General features: G+C 39.7%; 1 protein-coding gene across 1 annotated transcript in view; it reads left to right on the top strand.

Moving 5' to 3' along the window:
* The window catches only part of isl1a (ISL LIM homeobox 1a), a 64,082-nt gene extending 48,922 nt beyond the window's left edge, over nucleotides 1-15,160 (top strand). The window contains exon 7 of the transcript XR_009129601.1: nucleotides 14,841-15,160. The gene's annotated coding sequence lies outside the window, so the exon portion shown is untranslated. The remainder of the gene's footprint in view (nucleotides 1-14,840) is intronic.
* The last annotated feature ends 1,020 nt before the right edge of the window (nucleotides 15,161-16,180 follow it).

Genomic DNA, 16,180 nt, shown 5'->3' with positions numbered 1-16,180 from the left:
CCGTCCAGCATGTTTCCAGTGGGGACATGTTACGCTTTTGGGGGGGAGGGGGGGGGTTGGCCATTACACGGAGTATCATAAGTACATGGAGGAGTCGACACATTGGAAGCTGGAATAAGCAGTAACCAAAAACTTTATCCTCCACAAAGACTCTCTAGGCCTTCCAGGAGGGTCTCCTGGACAAGAGGAGGACGACCTTTGGACGACCTTTGCCCAGATAGAAATAGATATGACCAGGGGTGTGGAGCCACATCAATTTTTGTGGCTCCGGCTCCGGCTCCGGCTCCGGGCAAAATGGTGTGGCTCCTTGTGGCTCCGGCTCCGGCTCCGGCTCCGGCTCCGGCTAGGTCTATTTTTCACCAAGTTAAAGAGTAACTTATAGCGCATTTTAACGGTTTTGAGCAAGCAAAAACAGCCTTTTCTTTTCTCATCGAATGTATTTTGTATTAACCAACACATCTTTACAGAAAAATGGAACCATGTTGCCCAAAATCGCTAAAACATGGGAAAGACGTAAAAGTGAGTCATTGGCTTTCACAGCAACTCAGAACTTTTCACATCATGCATCTCTCACTGCAAGCACTCGCGTTTTACTCATTGGAACGTATGAGGAGCATTGCCTCCACGATGTCTTCCTTCATCCGGGATCTAAGGTCCGTTAGCAGAAGTTTCATGGCCGAGAACAGCCGTTCGACTGACACTTGTGTCGTGGGTAGAGCGGCCAGGGCGAGGCTGGTCGTCTGAACGGCCGCTGGGTACTTGCCGATGATGCTCCAGACGTCTTTTCCCTTCAGTCGTCCGAGATTCTTCATCTCATGCACTGCATCCGTCACCGAAGAGGGTGTTTGCATCACTGCATGACGCCCGCGTTCGAGCCGGTCCAACTCCTGTTCAAATGGGTCGTCTTCTTGCTCGGAGCTCGCGCTGCTCAGCTGATGCTCTGCTGCAGTAGAAGCTCCAGAGTTCTCTATGTGATGAACCCTGTGAGCGATCTTGATGAAGGCATCTTCGGCACGTTGCAGTCTCTCGCCTAGTAGGATCCTGTACCGGGCGTCGGCGAAGACGGCAGCCAACACGGCATCCGACTCGAGCAGTGTCTCTTCCCGCCCTCGCATGGAGGAGGCGATAGCGGCGCCGATGCCCCCTTTCTTCTCCAGTCCGTCCCGCAGCTTCAGCCACTCTTTGAGAAAAGTCCCTGGTGTGAGCTCACTGCTCTGTAACCGAATGGTCACGATGTATGGGTCCTTGAGGACGTCAGCAAGTTGTTGGATTCGCTGCCATTTTTCGTCCGACAGGTGCAAGTCCGGCGCGACAGCAGCATAATCTTGCACCACCTCCCGGAGTTCCAGCAGGCGGTTCACCATGGCGTAGCTGCTGCCCCACCTTGTTGGCACGTCGATGATCGGGAGCAGATGACCTTTCTTTTTCAGAGATGACACCATGTTCGGCGCCCTGAGCTTCTTCACGACGCTTCGGGCATGCTCCAACACCGCATGTGCACCTCGTTGCTTCAATCCGTTGCGTACAGCCAGCTGTAGGGTGTGAACACCACATCGCGTCATGTGGACATTGGTGTTTGCGCCAGCTGCTGGGCGCGAGCCTGTGGACGTGTCGAAGTGATCCACAATCAGGTCGCGGAGTGTTTCGTCATCACCAACCTCGTCCTCTTCTTGATCTCCCTGATCATCCGCACTTCCCTCCTCTAGCAATTCACTGCTCCTCTCTTCATCACTCTGGTTCAATAGCTCTACGGTTTTCACCATCGCCCTGGCATTGTCCGTGACCACAGCAAGCACTTGATCTTTGTTGAGCTCGTACCTCTCCAGCGCTTTCTTGAGCAGCTCCAGCGTTTCCTTCGCAGTGTGCTTGCCGGCACAGTCCGTGACAGCTAGTGTCTTGATTGTCGGCTTCCCGTCGTGAAAAAACTGGGCGTTGATAGCCAGGTAACTGGAGCCAAGCCGGGTTGCTCCGTCCATCTTCAAGTACACGGGTTTGTTCCTCATGATGCTGATGAGGCCAGACTCCAGTTGCCGAGCCCGATTGATCACCATCTCGCGAACGGCGTTCCTGTCCAGGCTGACGTGCAGCTGCCTCGCGATGGACCCGGCGATGGCACCGAAGCCGGCCGAGGACGAGAAGAAGGAGAGCGGCAAGGAGTCCTTTACCACCATGCTCACAAGTCCGTCGGTGAACTCGCTCTTGCTGATATTCAGTGTCACTTTCGAAGACGTGATGTACCTGCCGGAACCAGAAATAATTTGTTGTTTTGGGACACACATGTGCACGATTTTTTTAATTACAATAATTTTCGGCGAAGATGAAATTTAGATGTTTCTTGAAATTTAGAAAGGCAAGTCAACAACAACCGAGTGACAACAACCTTGTCAGCGGGCCCATATAACGTCGAGTCTACAGGGGGCATGCCACGACAAGTCGACCGCAAAGTAGGGCGTTTCAACACCCGACCCTCTCAGAATACAACAAAAATTCGTCTGTTGAGTTGTCATGGTCATGGATTTGAAATTTCCCAATCTTAGATCAATAGAGTTCAAGGTTATGGAGCTATATCTAGTTCAAACCACACAAATTTTTTAAAACGAAGTTCTTAGAAAATATATAGGTATCAGGAGAGCTAAGGCGTCTATGTAGCTAGCAGAAAAAAAACTCACTCGAAAGTCCATTTCACATTCTTAAAAAAATGGATTTTAGTACTCACCTCCCTGAGAGTCCAAGACGACACTGCGTGCCGCGCTGCACCGACGAGGCGAACTGACATGCGAGACACATCTCCCCCGAAATGGGGAGGGGCTAGCGTGGGAACGACGCGCCGCCGCCACGACGGACGACGCAACCAAGGACGGCGCCACAGGGGGTGCAGGGGGTGCAGCTGCACCCCCAACCGAGAGCTAAATGTACGTTAAAAAAGCTTTTCATTTTTGTTTTGTTCATTAAATGGGCCCTTTCCCAAAAATAGTGGCCTAATTCCGATCAGTTTTAGGTTTTTGTAGCCGGTTACTTTGGGCCTTTTAAGTGTTTTGGGCCCTTTCACAGAGACCTGCACCTCCAACCGAAAATACCTGGCGACGTCCTTGGACGCAACCAATTACAGACGTGCCTGACCAGTGACCACTGACCAGCGACCCCCTTGAATGCTCACTGGTAAGCACATTGTTATGAGAAGCCCTGAGAAAGACTTTATAATGCAACGTGTCGCATTTTTTGCGAACATTGCAGCACCAGCACGCGTTCATGAAGTGGTTATCCGTCCTTGCGTAAGGCGGAATGGAATGATTCGAGTTTCGGAGGTCGGAGCCACAGGAGCCACAAAGTCAGAGTGGCTCCGGCTCCGGCTCCGGCTCCGGGCAAATCGTGTGGCTCCGAGTGGCTCCGGCTCCGGCTCCGGCTCCGGCTCCACACCCCTGGATATGACATATTTGTCATGATTTTTATAATAAAAACAAAAATGTCAAACTTTATTGCGTTTAATTGGTTCCAGTCCTGATTTTGATATGCAAATGTTTCCTTAATGTGGTTGTTACACCTGAAAACATAATAACTGCCCACAAACGTAATACAAATATGCAGCTTTGAATGTAATAATCCCGCATATGTAATACATTTTCCCACAAACGTAATAAAATTTGCCTAATGCAAACGTAATACTGAATTTCCTGCAAATTTAATACTTATTACATTAATTACATTGATAATACACTGATAATAACCAATAGTAATATCAATTAATTAGTTATTACATTGATAATAACTAATAGTAATATCAATTAATTAGTTATTGCATTGATAATAACTAATAGTAATATCAATTAATTAGTTATTACATTGATAATAACTAATAGTAATATCAATTAATTAGTTATTACATTGATAATAACTAATAGTAATATCAATTAATGTAATAGTTATTACATGTTATTAATGTAATAGTTATTACATTTACAATAAATTCAGTATTACGTTTGCAGTAGGCAAATTTGATTACGTTTGTGGGAAATTTATTACATTTATTACATTTATTACATTTATTACATTTATTACATTTATTACATTTATTACATTTATTACAGGATTATTACATTCAAAGCTGCAGATTTCTCCTACGTTTGTGGTTTATTACGTTTGTGGGCAGTTATTACGTTTGCGGGTGTAACAGCGGTTATGAATGGAATATTTGTGTTCATGACCTTCTAGGTATTTTTTTTTTACATTAGAGCACTCAGAACATGAAATAGCACCCCTATAGTCACTTTTAAATTCATATTGCCAAATATAGCAGATAAATCTGTTCCGGTGTTCAGGGAGCTGAGTGGGAAGGGAACGGGAAGTTTTACAGTATTATATGATTAGAATTTAAATGCATATTAAATATTAATTAATTAGTTATTACATTGATAATAACTAATAGTAATATCAATTAATGTAATAGTTATTACATTTACAGGAAATTCAGTATTACGTTTGCAGCAGGCAAATTTTATTACATTTGTGGGAAATTTATGACATTTACGGGATTATTACATTCAAAGCTGCAGATTTGTATTACGTTTGTGGTTTATTACGTTTGTGGGCAGTTATTACTTTTGCGGGTGTAACAGTGGTTATGAATGCAATATTTGTGTTTATGTCCTTCTAGTAGGTTTTTTTTTTTACATTAGAGCACTCAGAACGTGAAATAGCACCCCTATAGTCACTTTAACATTCCTATTGCCAAATATAAATCTGATAAATCTGTTCCGGTGTTCAGGGAGCTGAGTGGGAAGGGAACGGGAAGTTTTGTTGTATTATATGATTAGAATTTAAATAAATATAATATACATAATAAAGATGGGTGCCACTTTGCTACACTTTGATCCAGCTTAAATCAATATATACGAAACTAGTGAACAAAACATTCACATCTTAGCTTTGTGTTCTGGTTTTTTTAATTGTAGGTCTTTCAGCGTTAAATCCACTTCCTGTGGCAATGTTAGTTGAGAACAATGAACAGCAAGCGGTGTTGCAGGTGATGGCGAACTCCCTATTAAGTATTTGGGAGACCGTTGGCTGCGACAGAGCGCCGCCACGGCTGCTTATTGGCTTTTTCCTACTCCAAATGTGCCAAAGGACTTACATATGCTAATTGTCACGATAAGTTCCCTGTCATTTTGTCTGAGGATGAGATAATTTTCTCAAACACCGTGCCCTTCAGATAATTCCGTGACTGGAGTGTCTCATCTCAGCTGAAGGACAAGGGTCATTAAGTGTTGTTGTAGGGAGCTGCCTGCAGAGATAGAGCCTAGCCCTCCACCCCCTCTGCCCCCCCCACCCTCCAACCACTCCCCACCATCACTTCTCTGTCAATAGTTCTCCTATACCGCCGTGATGCTGTGTGGAATTTCACACAACACAAATGATGCTCCTTCTGGTGGCTTCTAGACATAAGGAGAGCATCATGGATCATCTTCCATTACCATTATTAGCGGTGAGTAGATGTACATTTCATACATGAATTATATTTAATAAGTATGTGAGGCATATTTAGGATTAAACCTGGATTGTGTCATGAGTGAACAATGGCAAATGATGAGAAACGGGGTGGGGCGTGGAATCTAATTGAACTTGCTGAAATGTACCCCCCTAGTGAAAAGCTGTAATCTTTAGATTGTATGTATACGAAAAAAAGATAAACATTTGAGGTCAACAATGAAAACATAACTACCAATTTGTTTTCCTGTCACAAAACTCAAGTAGAAAAGAAAAACTTCAAAATATTAAGAGGAAAAGGTTGTAATCTAACGACATAACAACAAGAATAACATCCCTATATTAATATACAGTAAACCTGGGATATATCGGATTCAATTGTTCCCACTGGTTTTGTCCGATATAAGCGAAATCCGTTATATGCGTATACCGGAAAATGTCCGTTTTACGCATATATGGGATTTATATCCGGTATATGCGTAAATGGGATTTTATCCGTTATAAAAAGGCACTTCCTTGACTATGTTTCCAATGTACCTGGACGCGCAGGCAACGCTGCAAACGCTGCAAATGACGTCGTATAGCGGCCTGTCACCATTCGGCGAATCGGAGCGCCACGATGCGGCCATCCGATATATGCCAGGGAAATTTCATGGAAATGCATTGGAACGGGACTGGAGATTTTGTCCGAAATAGGCGAAATCCGTTATAAAAAATCCGATATATGCAATGAATTTTTATTGGAAATGCATTACAGAAAAATCGGTTCTTTTTTATCTGTCCGTTGTGAGCGAATTTCCGATATATCAGAGTCCGATATATCCGAAAAAATTATTACATTTGATTAATGTTCATGTTAAAGGTTAAATAACTGTTAATAGTTATCCTCCCTATCCGTGTGGAAGTGGTAAGTTTTTGGCTATTTAAGTTGAAAGGAAATAACTTGAACGCTACCGTTTAGGTCGCTAGCTCTCTAGTTTGCGAGTTAGCATGTGTCTCAAGACCCTGCAGTTGCGCAATATGTTGTAAATAAAAAGAGTATAAATGTGACTATAGTCGTGTTTTGTCATGTCTACAGGGCTCTAATAATGCTTTGTTCATTTTAATCTGAAAAAAATCATTTGTCTACCCACCAACTATATGTGCTTTCTTAAGTTTTTATTATTTGCCGTTTTATTATTATTATAAAATTTATTTATTACTGATTGATTGATTTTCTTGATTCTTGATTTGTTTATTTTTCATCTTATTTTGTGCAGAAAAATAAAAATTAAGATATTTGAGAACAGTGGAATGTTTTATCAGAGCTTTTATTGTAGAAAATCGGAACCAAAGCACTGAAAAAGTTTGTATATTTTTCTGTTTTTAATAAATGCGTTTTTTTGTTTTTTTTTTGAAAACCTGATGTGGCCCAGTCTCACCCAGACCCTAGCTCCAGTGGCCCCCAATTAAATTGAGTTTGAGACCCCTGTCTTGGGCGGTCTTATTCCACCTATTTGGTCCGGTCCTGGGTTGAGTGGACCGTGTTCACACTTGAACAAACGAAGCATGAACGCATCTTAAAAGGCCCTTAGAAAAACAACCAAAACAACAAACACTGTTGATGGTACGAGTGCAATCAATTCATTTTTCCCATGGGTGTTGGGAGTATTTACTGTTAAGACTGAGGAGTGGATTGTTGAGGACAGTGCCAGAGGCCCAAATGGATTTTCAACTATGGACTCTAAACCTTTCAAACCTCGGTGCTGCTGAATAGCAGTTAGAGGTTGCCATGCCAACTCTGTCTAGAGGCCACATTTCAGCTGCATCGGAGAAAAAGCTTGCCCAGATGTCTTCAACAATTTACTCTGAAAAGATTCCAAACCACCCAGCTCATTAGAAAGCAGCAATCAGAGGAACAAGGCGAAGTCTCCTGTCTGTGGACCAGCACCTCTCACTGAAAGACCACCTTGCTCCACTGCCCGGGTCAGCATATTTTCCAAACTATTTATTGTATTGTATTTCTCCATCGTTCACTTGTCTAATTCTGGGATGGAGCAGCTGAGAAGAATCTGGTCAACAACACCTTTAGTGGGGTTGACCATGTTTTGATGATTGAAAACCAGAACACTCGGTCCCAGCAATGATACTCAAATGATATCATCGCAATACATTAGTATGCTTTCTCCATATTGATAGGAAATGGTCACATTACATAATAGTATGTATGGAATTAAATAAACATAGAAATAAGGTTTATTTTGTATAATATGAAAACCAGGATATTTTCAATATTTTAATCACAAAAAATAGTTTGGTGACTTTACTTTAGTGGTGCTGGCAGTATAACCCATAAGAAGATTATTCATGCTAATGTATTCTGTAGTAGAAAAGAACTTGTGGACTACAAATGTCTCATTAGCATCTTTGCTATTGTGTGTCATGTCAGGTGTTCCATAGCATAGCATTTAGCAGTTTACTAGCTTATTCTCTATGGGTTAATTGAATAATTTTTTATTTTTTTTTTTAATCAGACGAGAAAGCGGCCGTTTAGATCCGGAGTGTGCCATTCATTTGTCCAAATACCAACCGTTTACAATTTCGTTTGGATGAATTCTGCAAAATTTAAGCTAGCCGAAGTGAGCACTTCAAGTTATTTTCACAAAATAAAACACCCCATTACTTTTCTCATACAAAAAAAAAAACTGCTTTTACTTTGTAAACAAGAAGCGAACCAACTCGCAATATATCCTGCTTTCATATCAGAAAATAAGCTTTTACCTAACACACTGCCATTTTGGGGACATGCATGTCACCATGTCTTCTTATGGGTTAAGGCTAACAGCAGAAGGCTAACAGTTAGCTTCTGTAGCTTGTTTTGTATGAATTCATGGAAGAAATATAGGACAAATAATTTAATTGTAGTATTTGACACCCTACTAAAGCGTTCAAATTTTTACAAGGATTAAAAAATGAGCTTTCATATCAGAAAATAAGCTTTTGGAAAAGCGCTAGCTAACCTGAGACACTGCCATTTTGGGGACATGCATGTCACCATGTCTTCTTCTTATGGGTTAAGGCTAACAGCTAGCTTCTGTAGCTTGTTTTGTATGAATTCATGGAAGAAATATAGGACTAATAATTTAATTGCAGTATTTAACACCCTACTGAAGCATTCAAATTTTTACAAGGATTAAAAAATGAGCTTTCATATGAGAAAATTAGCTTTTGGAAAAGTGCTAGCTAACCTGAGACACTGCCATTTTGGGGACATGCATGTCACCATGTCTTCTTCTTATGGGTTAAGGCTAACAGCTAGCTTCTGTAGCTTGTTTTCTATGAATTAATGGAAAAAATATAGGACAAATAATTTAATTGTAGTATTTGACACCCTACTAAAGCGTTCACATTTTTACAAGTATTAAAAAATTAGCTTTCATATCAGAAAATAAGCTTTTGGAAAAGCGCTAGCTAACCTGACACACTGCCATTTGGGGGACATGCATGTCACCATGTCTTCTTCTTATGGGTTAAGGCTAACAGCTAGCTTCTGTAGCTTGTTTTCTATGAATTCATGGAAAAAATATAGGACAAATAATTTAATTGTAGTATTTGACACCCTAATAAAGCGTTCAAATTTTTACAAGGATTAAAAATGAGCTTTCATGTCAGAAAATAAGCTTTTGGAAAAGCGCTAGCTAACCTGACACACTGCCATTTGGGGGACATGCATGTCACCATGTCTTCTTATGGGTTAAGGCTAACAGCAGAAGGCTAAGGCTAGCTTGTTTTGTATGAATTCATGGAAGAAATATAGGACAAATAATTTAATTGTAGTATTTGACACCCTACTAAAGCGTTCAAATTTTTACAAGGATTAAAAAATGAGCTTTCATATCAAAAAATGAGCTTTTGGAAAAGCGCTAGCTAACCATGACACCATGTCTTCTTCTTATGGGTTAAGGCTAATGGCTAGCTTCTGTACCTTGTTTTGTATGAATTCATGGAAGAATTATAGGACGAATAATTTAATTGCAGTATTTGACACCCTACTAAAGCGTTCAAATTTTACAAGGATTAAAAAATGAGCTTTCATATCAAAAAATAAGCTTTTGGAAAAGCGCTAGCTAACCATGTCACCATGTCTTCTTCTTATGGGTTAAGGCTAACAGCAGAAGGCTAAGGCTAGCTTGTTTTGAATGAATTCATGGAAGAAATATAGGACGAATAATTTAACTGCAGTATTTGACACCCTACTAAAGCGTTCAAGTTTTTACAAGGATTAAAAAATGAGCTTTCATGTCAGAAAATAAGCTTTTGGAAAAGCGCTAGCTAACCTGACACACTGCCATTTTGGGGACATGCATGTCACCATGTCTTCTTATGGGTTAAGGCTAACATCAGAAGGCTAAGGCTAGCTTGTTTTGAATGAATTCATGGAAGAAATATCGGACGAATAATTTAATTGTAGTATTTGACACCCTACTAAAGCGTTCAAATTTTTACAAGGATTAAAAAATGAGCTTTCATATCAGAAAATTAGCTTTTGGAAAAGCGCTAGCTAACCTGACACACTGCCATTTGGGGGACATGCATGTCACCATGTCTTCTTCTTATGGGTTAAGGCTAACAGCTAGCTTCTGTACCTTGTTTTGTATGAATTCATGGAAGAAATATCGGACGAATAATTTAATTGCAGTATTTAACACCCTACTGAAGCATTCAAATTTTTACAAGGATTAAAAAATGAGCTTTCATATCAGAAAATTAGCTTTTGGAAAAGTGCTAGCTAACCTGACACACTGCCATTTGGGGGACATGCAAGTCACCATGTCTTCTTCTTATGGGTTAAGGCTAATGGCTAGCTTCTGTAGCTTGTTTTGTATGAATTCATGGAAAAAATATAGGACGAATAATTTAATTGTAGTATTTGACACCCTACTAAAGCGTTCAAGTTTTTACAAGGATTAAAAAATGAGCTTTCATGTCAGAAAATAAGCTTTTGGAAAAGCGCTAGCTAACCTGAGACACTGCCATTTGAGGGACATGCATGTCACCATGTCTTCTTATGGGTTAAGGCTAACAGCTAGCTTCTGTAGCTTGTTTTCTATGAATTCATGGAAGAAATATAGGACGAATAATTTAATTGCAGTATTTAACACCCTACTGAAGCATTCAAATTTTTACAAGGATTAAAAAATGAGCTTTCATATCAGAAAATTATCTTTTGGAAAAGTGCTAGCTAACCTGAGACACTGCCATTTTGGGGACATGCATGTCACCATGTCTTCTTCTTATGGGTTAAGGCTAACAGCTAGCTTCTGTAGTTCGTTTTCTATGAATTATGTGGAATTTGTAATTGTTAAATACATTTAAAATGAGCTTTTATTGAAAAAAAAAAAGCTTTGACACTTTGACAATGGCTACGATAGCAACACTAGCTACCCTATTCAGACCCACTTCCTGTTTCAAGTTCCTGTACATTCCGATCAAGCCTTTGTTTAAACGTGCCTCAGTCTTAAACTGTTGTCTCGAGGCTCCAATGTTTTGCTTTATGTCCTTGCTAGCACATCATCACATCATTAGAGGTCAGTGGATTGGCTGATTAGCAATTCATTCAGAAAATAATTAAATGCTGCGTTGACATTGTGTTACCGCATGGCGTTAGTGTTTAGGGCATATTTTTCTGGTGCAGTAAAAGAAAATGTTGCATCAGCTTTATGACAATACAAAAATTATGTTGTAAATTATTATGACAATAAAGTCAGAAAATAATTTTTTAAAAATCAAAATATACAGAGGGCTGCACGGTGGTCTCGTGGTTAGTTCAATTCCACCCTCGGGCATCTCTGTGTGGCGTTTGCATGTTCTCCCCGTGCATGCGTGGGTTTTCTCCGGCTACTCCGGTATCCTCCCACATTCCAAAAACATGCTAGGCTAATTAGCGACTTCAAATTGTCCATAGGTATGAATGTGAGTGTGAATGGTTGTTTGTCTATATGTGCCCTGTGATTGGCTGGCCACCAGTCCAGAGTGTACCCCGCCTCTCGCGCGAAGACATGGGAGTAAGCACTCGGGTTGAAAAAAACATATACATAGATACATATTTGGTAGCGAAAAGGTTAAGTCATGGGGTTTAAACTTGTATTGATACATGTTTGTATATTTGAAACCGGGTACTCCAGTTCCAAAACATCCAAAAACATGCTAGGTTAATTGGCCAATCCAAATTGTCCATAGGTATGAATGTGAGTGTGAATGGTTGTTTGTCTATATGTGCCCTGTGATTGGCTGGCCACCAGTCCAGGGTGTACCCCGCCTCTCGCCCCGAAGACAGCTGGGATAGGCTCCAGAGAGAATATATCCGTAAGATGTGTTATCGTGTCATACGTGAAATCGTCTTATTACAGGCGACCTATTCTGCTCTTTCCACTTTTCTGACCAATAAATGTTGTATTATCATGTTAAACTATGCAAAGTTTAATGAGGTTTTGGGGATGGCTCGAACGCTCGGCTTCGACGCTCTGCTGTATTGCGACGATTTCACCTTTGTAGCACGAAGTGTGACCAATCACAGCGGATAAATAATAAATTAAAACAGACCATTTTGGAAAAATCCAAGTAAATACTGCTGGGATGGGTGCAAATACCGGAAGATCTAGAAAGCATTCTGTGCGGGTTATTGTGTGGAGTCCACAATTCAAGAAATTTGATTTTAACAAATTTTGCAAATGTAACAAAAATAACAGAAAATATTTCTGCCCCAGAAAATAATTGGGACCCACTGCCTTACAACACTTATTTGGCACTTAAACTGCATTTAAAAGAAAAACACAACAAATACACCCTAGTGTTGTAAATATGCGCTATGACTCCAGTAGATTTTTCCGACTGGGTGCTACAGTTTCAGAGCACATGAGAAGAAGTAATTACACCCACAAACTGCCCCTGCAAACACTGTGTGAGCATGACAATATGTTGTTATGTTTCTCCGGATCTGGACCAAGGTCCGCCATTTGGCGATGGCCTTTGTACGCCAACGACCGCCTCAGCATCTCAACCACAACATCGCTCAAACACTCAGACCACACATCCATTTTTGCACTCCCCTGTACCAACCAATCCACCCCTGGACTATCACAACACAGACACACATTACAACACAACACAGTAAACACCTTCAAATATCTGGGAATAACTCGACAATAAACTCCCAAACTGGGTGAGTTGGAAACCAGTTAGAGCAGGGGTCTCAAACTCAATTTACCTGGGGGCCACTGGAGCTAGGGTCTGGGTTATACAAACTTTTTCAGTGCTTTGGTTCCAATTTTCTACAATAAAAGCTCTGATAAAACATTCCACTGTTCTCAAATATCTTACTTTTTATTTTTCTACACAAAATAAGATGAAAAATAAATAAACAAATCAAGAATAAAGAAAATCAATCAATCAGTAATAAATAAATAAATATAATAATAATAATAAAACGGCAAATAATAAAAACTTAAGAAAGCACATATAGTTGGTGGGTAGACAAATGATTTTTTTCAGATTAAAATGAACAAAGCATTATTAGAGCCCTGTAGACATGACAAAACACGACTATAGTCACATTTATACTCTTTTTATTTACAACATATTGCGCAACTGCAGGGTCTTGAGACACATGCTAACTCGCAAAACTAGAGAGCTAGCGACCTAAACGGTAGCCTTCGAGTTATTTCCTTTCCACTTAAATAGCCAAAAACTTACCACTTCCACACGGATAGGGAGGATAACTATTAACAGTTATTTAACCTTTAACATGAACATGAATCAAACGTAATATTTTTTTCTGGGTACATGATACCATACAGCATCCATATCAAACTTATACCATATCAACATTAAACTTTCATATCAAGGCGGGGGCCTCAAACTAGGAGCATTTTTTTTTGGGGGGGGCAACGTCAGATATCGTCCGTTTTGCATACAATATGGCGTGTCTTGTCGTGCTATTAATAAACTGTGTGAGTCCAACTGTGTTCTTAATGTATTTTGATTCCGAAACATTCTTGTTAACACCTTGCTAATACATGATACATGCTAATACAGGAAGTGGAAGTGATGTCATTTCTATGATGTCATCAGCAGTTGACTCTATAATTCTCAAAAATGTTAACTTTGGCAATGGCAACTTTCTTTGGTCAAATGTAAAAGTGACCTTAAATGTTAATTTCCTCATTTTATTTGTGATATTTATGCATTTGGAATTGTTTTCTACTTGTAAAACTAAATTGTAAAACTATAAAACATATTTTGCATAAACATTTTAGGCTTTCTGGAAGGGATTAATTGGATTTATATTAGTACAATTTATAATGATGACAAATTGATTTGTATTACGGAGTACGTTTTCAATTAGAATTGGAGCTTCTGGACCAACTTTCCATTATTATTATTATTATTATTATTATTATTATTATTATTATTATTATTATTATTATTATTATTATTATTATTATGATGTACATATTGTCGCAATGTTGATGTTGATTGTAGCTGACACTGAGACACACTGATTGTTACTCAGTAAAATTAACAATTATTTGTTGCAAACATACATAAACTATGTCTTTATATTAGTCCATAAAACAACAAATGTTATTTTGCCACCAAATAATGTTTGCGTTTTCATAGCTTTGTGTGCTTCTCCCGGAGCGTGGGATCGCTCGCTGCGTCCGCTGGTATCTTGGAGGGGCAGTTGTGAGCCCAGCCGGGACGGACATCCCCTGTGTAACAAGTTACATGATTGACACTTCCAGGTCATTTCTTATAACAATTGGCATGCTAGATTGGTTTCTGTAGTCAGCTGCCTATGCGAAGGACTGTCGAGATCAGTCGCCAGCTCACATCGACAAAAAAAGGAGGTTATTGAAGTGGTACAAAAGCTAAGCGCTGGCCATCTTGCGATAGCCATCCATCCTGGATATCGCAAGTAAGATCGCGGAGAAAGTTCTCTGTCAATCGCAATGCGGTGTCTGTACAGGGAGAGGTATTTATTCATTTTCAAATTCAAATTCATAGAAAATGGATGAATGGAATTGTTGCCTTTATTCGCATTTCCATATAAGCTGCACAATACAAGGTACAAAGATCGTCTTCGGGTCAAAATGATCCGTTTTGGTTTGTTTTGGTTCTGTCTCAAATAAATCAGTAGCAGACATAAACAAGACAGTTGGACTCCAATTTGTAAGTGTACTGTAAGTATCGATATCATTCAATAAACATTATCGTTTCAATTCAAAGTTCTTACACAACAATTCAACTAGTTTCGTTGAGTTAAATGAACTCCAATTGGTTGGTTTTCTGGCATCCATCCATCCATCTTCTTCTTCCAGGGTCGGATTGCAGGGACTGCAGCCTAATCAGAGAAGCCCAGACTTCCCTCGGCCCGGCTACGTCATCCAGCTCCTCCCGGGGGGGGGGGATCCAAAGGCGTTCCCAGGCGAGTTGAGAGACACATGCTCTCTAATGCGTCCTGGGTTTTCCTCAAGGCCTCCTGCCAGTTGGACATACCCTGAATACCTAAACATCCTGAGCAGATGCCTGAGACATTTTACCCTGAATTCACAGCAGACGCGTAACGTTGCGTGGGCGTGGGCACCGCGTCATACTCACCCAATGTCCACGGGACACACTATCACCACACTATTTTAAACCATGTGACTGGAGAAATACCTTTCACTTTTTCACAAAATAAAAGCTTAAAAGACCATGCGTTATGGAACTAGCGTTCATTGCAAAAAAAGTTGATGGATGAAGAACAATTCATCTTTCAGGTGGAGAAATTGAACCTTTTATAGGACCCAAAACACAGTTAATTATAATGAAATTAGGAGGCCCCCGCCTTGATATGAAAGTTTAATATTAGTGCGGCCCGCGCAAGTTAGATATGGATGCTGTATGGTATCATGTACCCAGAAAAAATTATTACGTTTGATTCATGTTCATGTTAAAGGTTAAATAACTGTTAATAGTTATCCTCCCTATCCGTGTGGAAGTGGTAAGTTTTTGGCTATTTAAGTTGAAAGGAAATAACTTGAAGGCTACCGTTTAGGTGGCTAGCTCTCTAGTTTGCGAGTTAGCATGTGTCTCAAGACCCTGCAGTTGCGCAATATGTTGTAAATAAAAAGAGTATAAATGTGACTATAGTCGTGTTTTGTCATGTCTACAGGGCTCTAATAATGCTTTGTTCATTTTAATATGAAAAAAATCATTTGTCTACCCACCAACTATATGTGCTTTCTTAAGTTTTTATTATTATTATTATATTTATTTATTACTGATTGATTGATTTTCTTTATTATTGATTAGTTTATTTATTTTTCATCTTATTTTGTGCAGAAAAATAAAAATTTGAGAACAGTGGAATGTTTTATCAGAGCTTTTATTGTAGAAAATTGAAACCAAATCAAAGTTTATACATTTTTCTGTTTTTAATTTTTTTTTTTTTTTTTTTGAAAACCTGATGCGGCCCAGTCTCGCCCAGACCCTATCTCCGGTGGCCCCCAAGTAAATTGAGTTTGAGACCCCTGCTTTATTGCCTTTTATTTAACCTACAAATGTGTCAGATCATTTTGCCTGTATATATATATATATACAGGCAAAATATAAAATATATATATACATTTTGCCTGTATATATATATATATATATATATATATATATATATATATAT

Source organism: Doryrhamphus excisus, chromosome 4 (genome assembly GCF_030265055.1).
Source record: "Doryrhamphus excisus isolate RoL2022-K1 chromosome 4, RoL_Dexc_1.0, whole genome shotgun sequence".
Lineage (NCBI taxonomy): Eukaryota > Metazoa > Chordata > Actinopteri > Syngnathiformes > Syngnathidae > Doryrhamphus > Doryrhamphus excisus.
The sequence above is the reverse complement of the archived record's forward strand: the minus strand, read 5'-3'. Positions and strand labels throughout refer to the sequence as shown.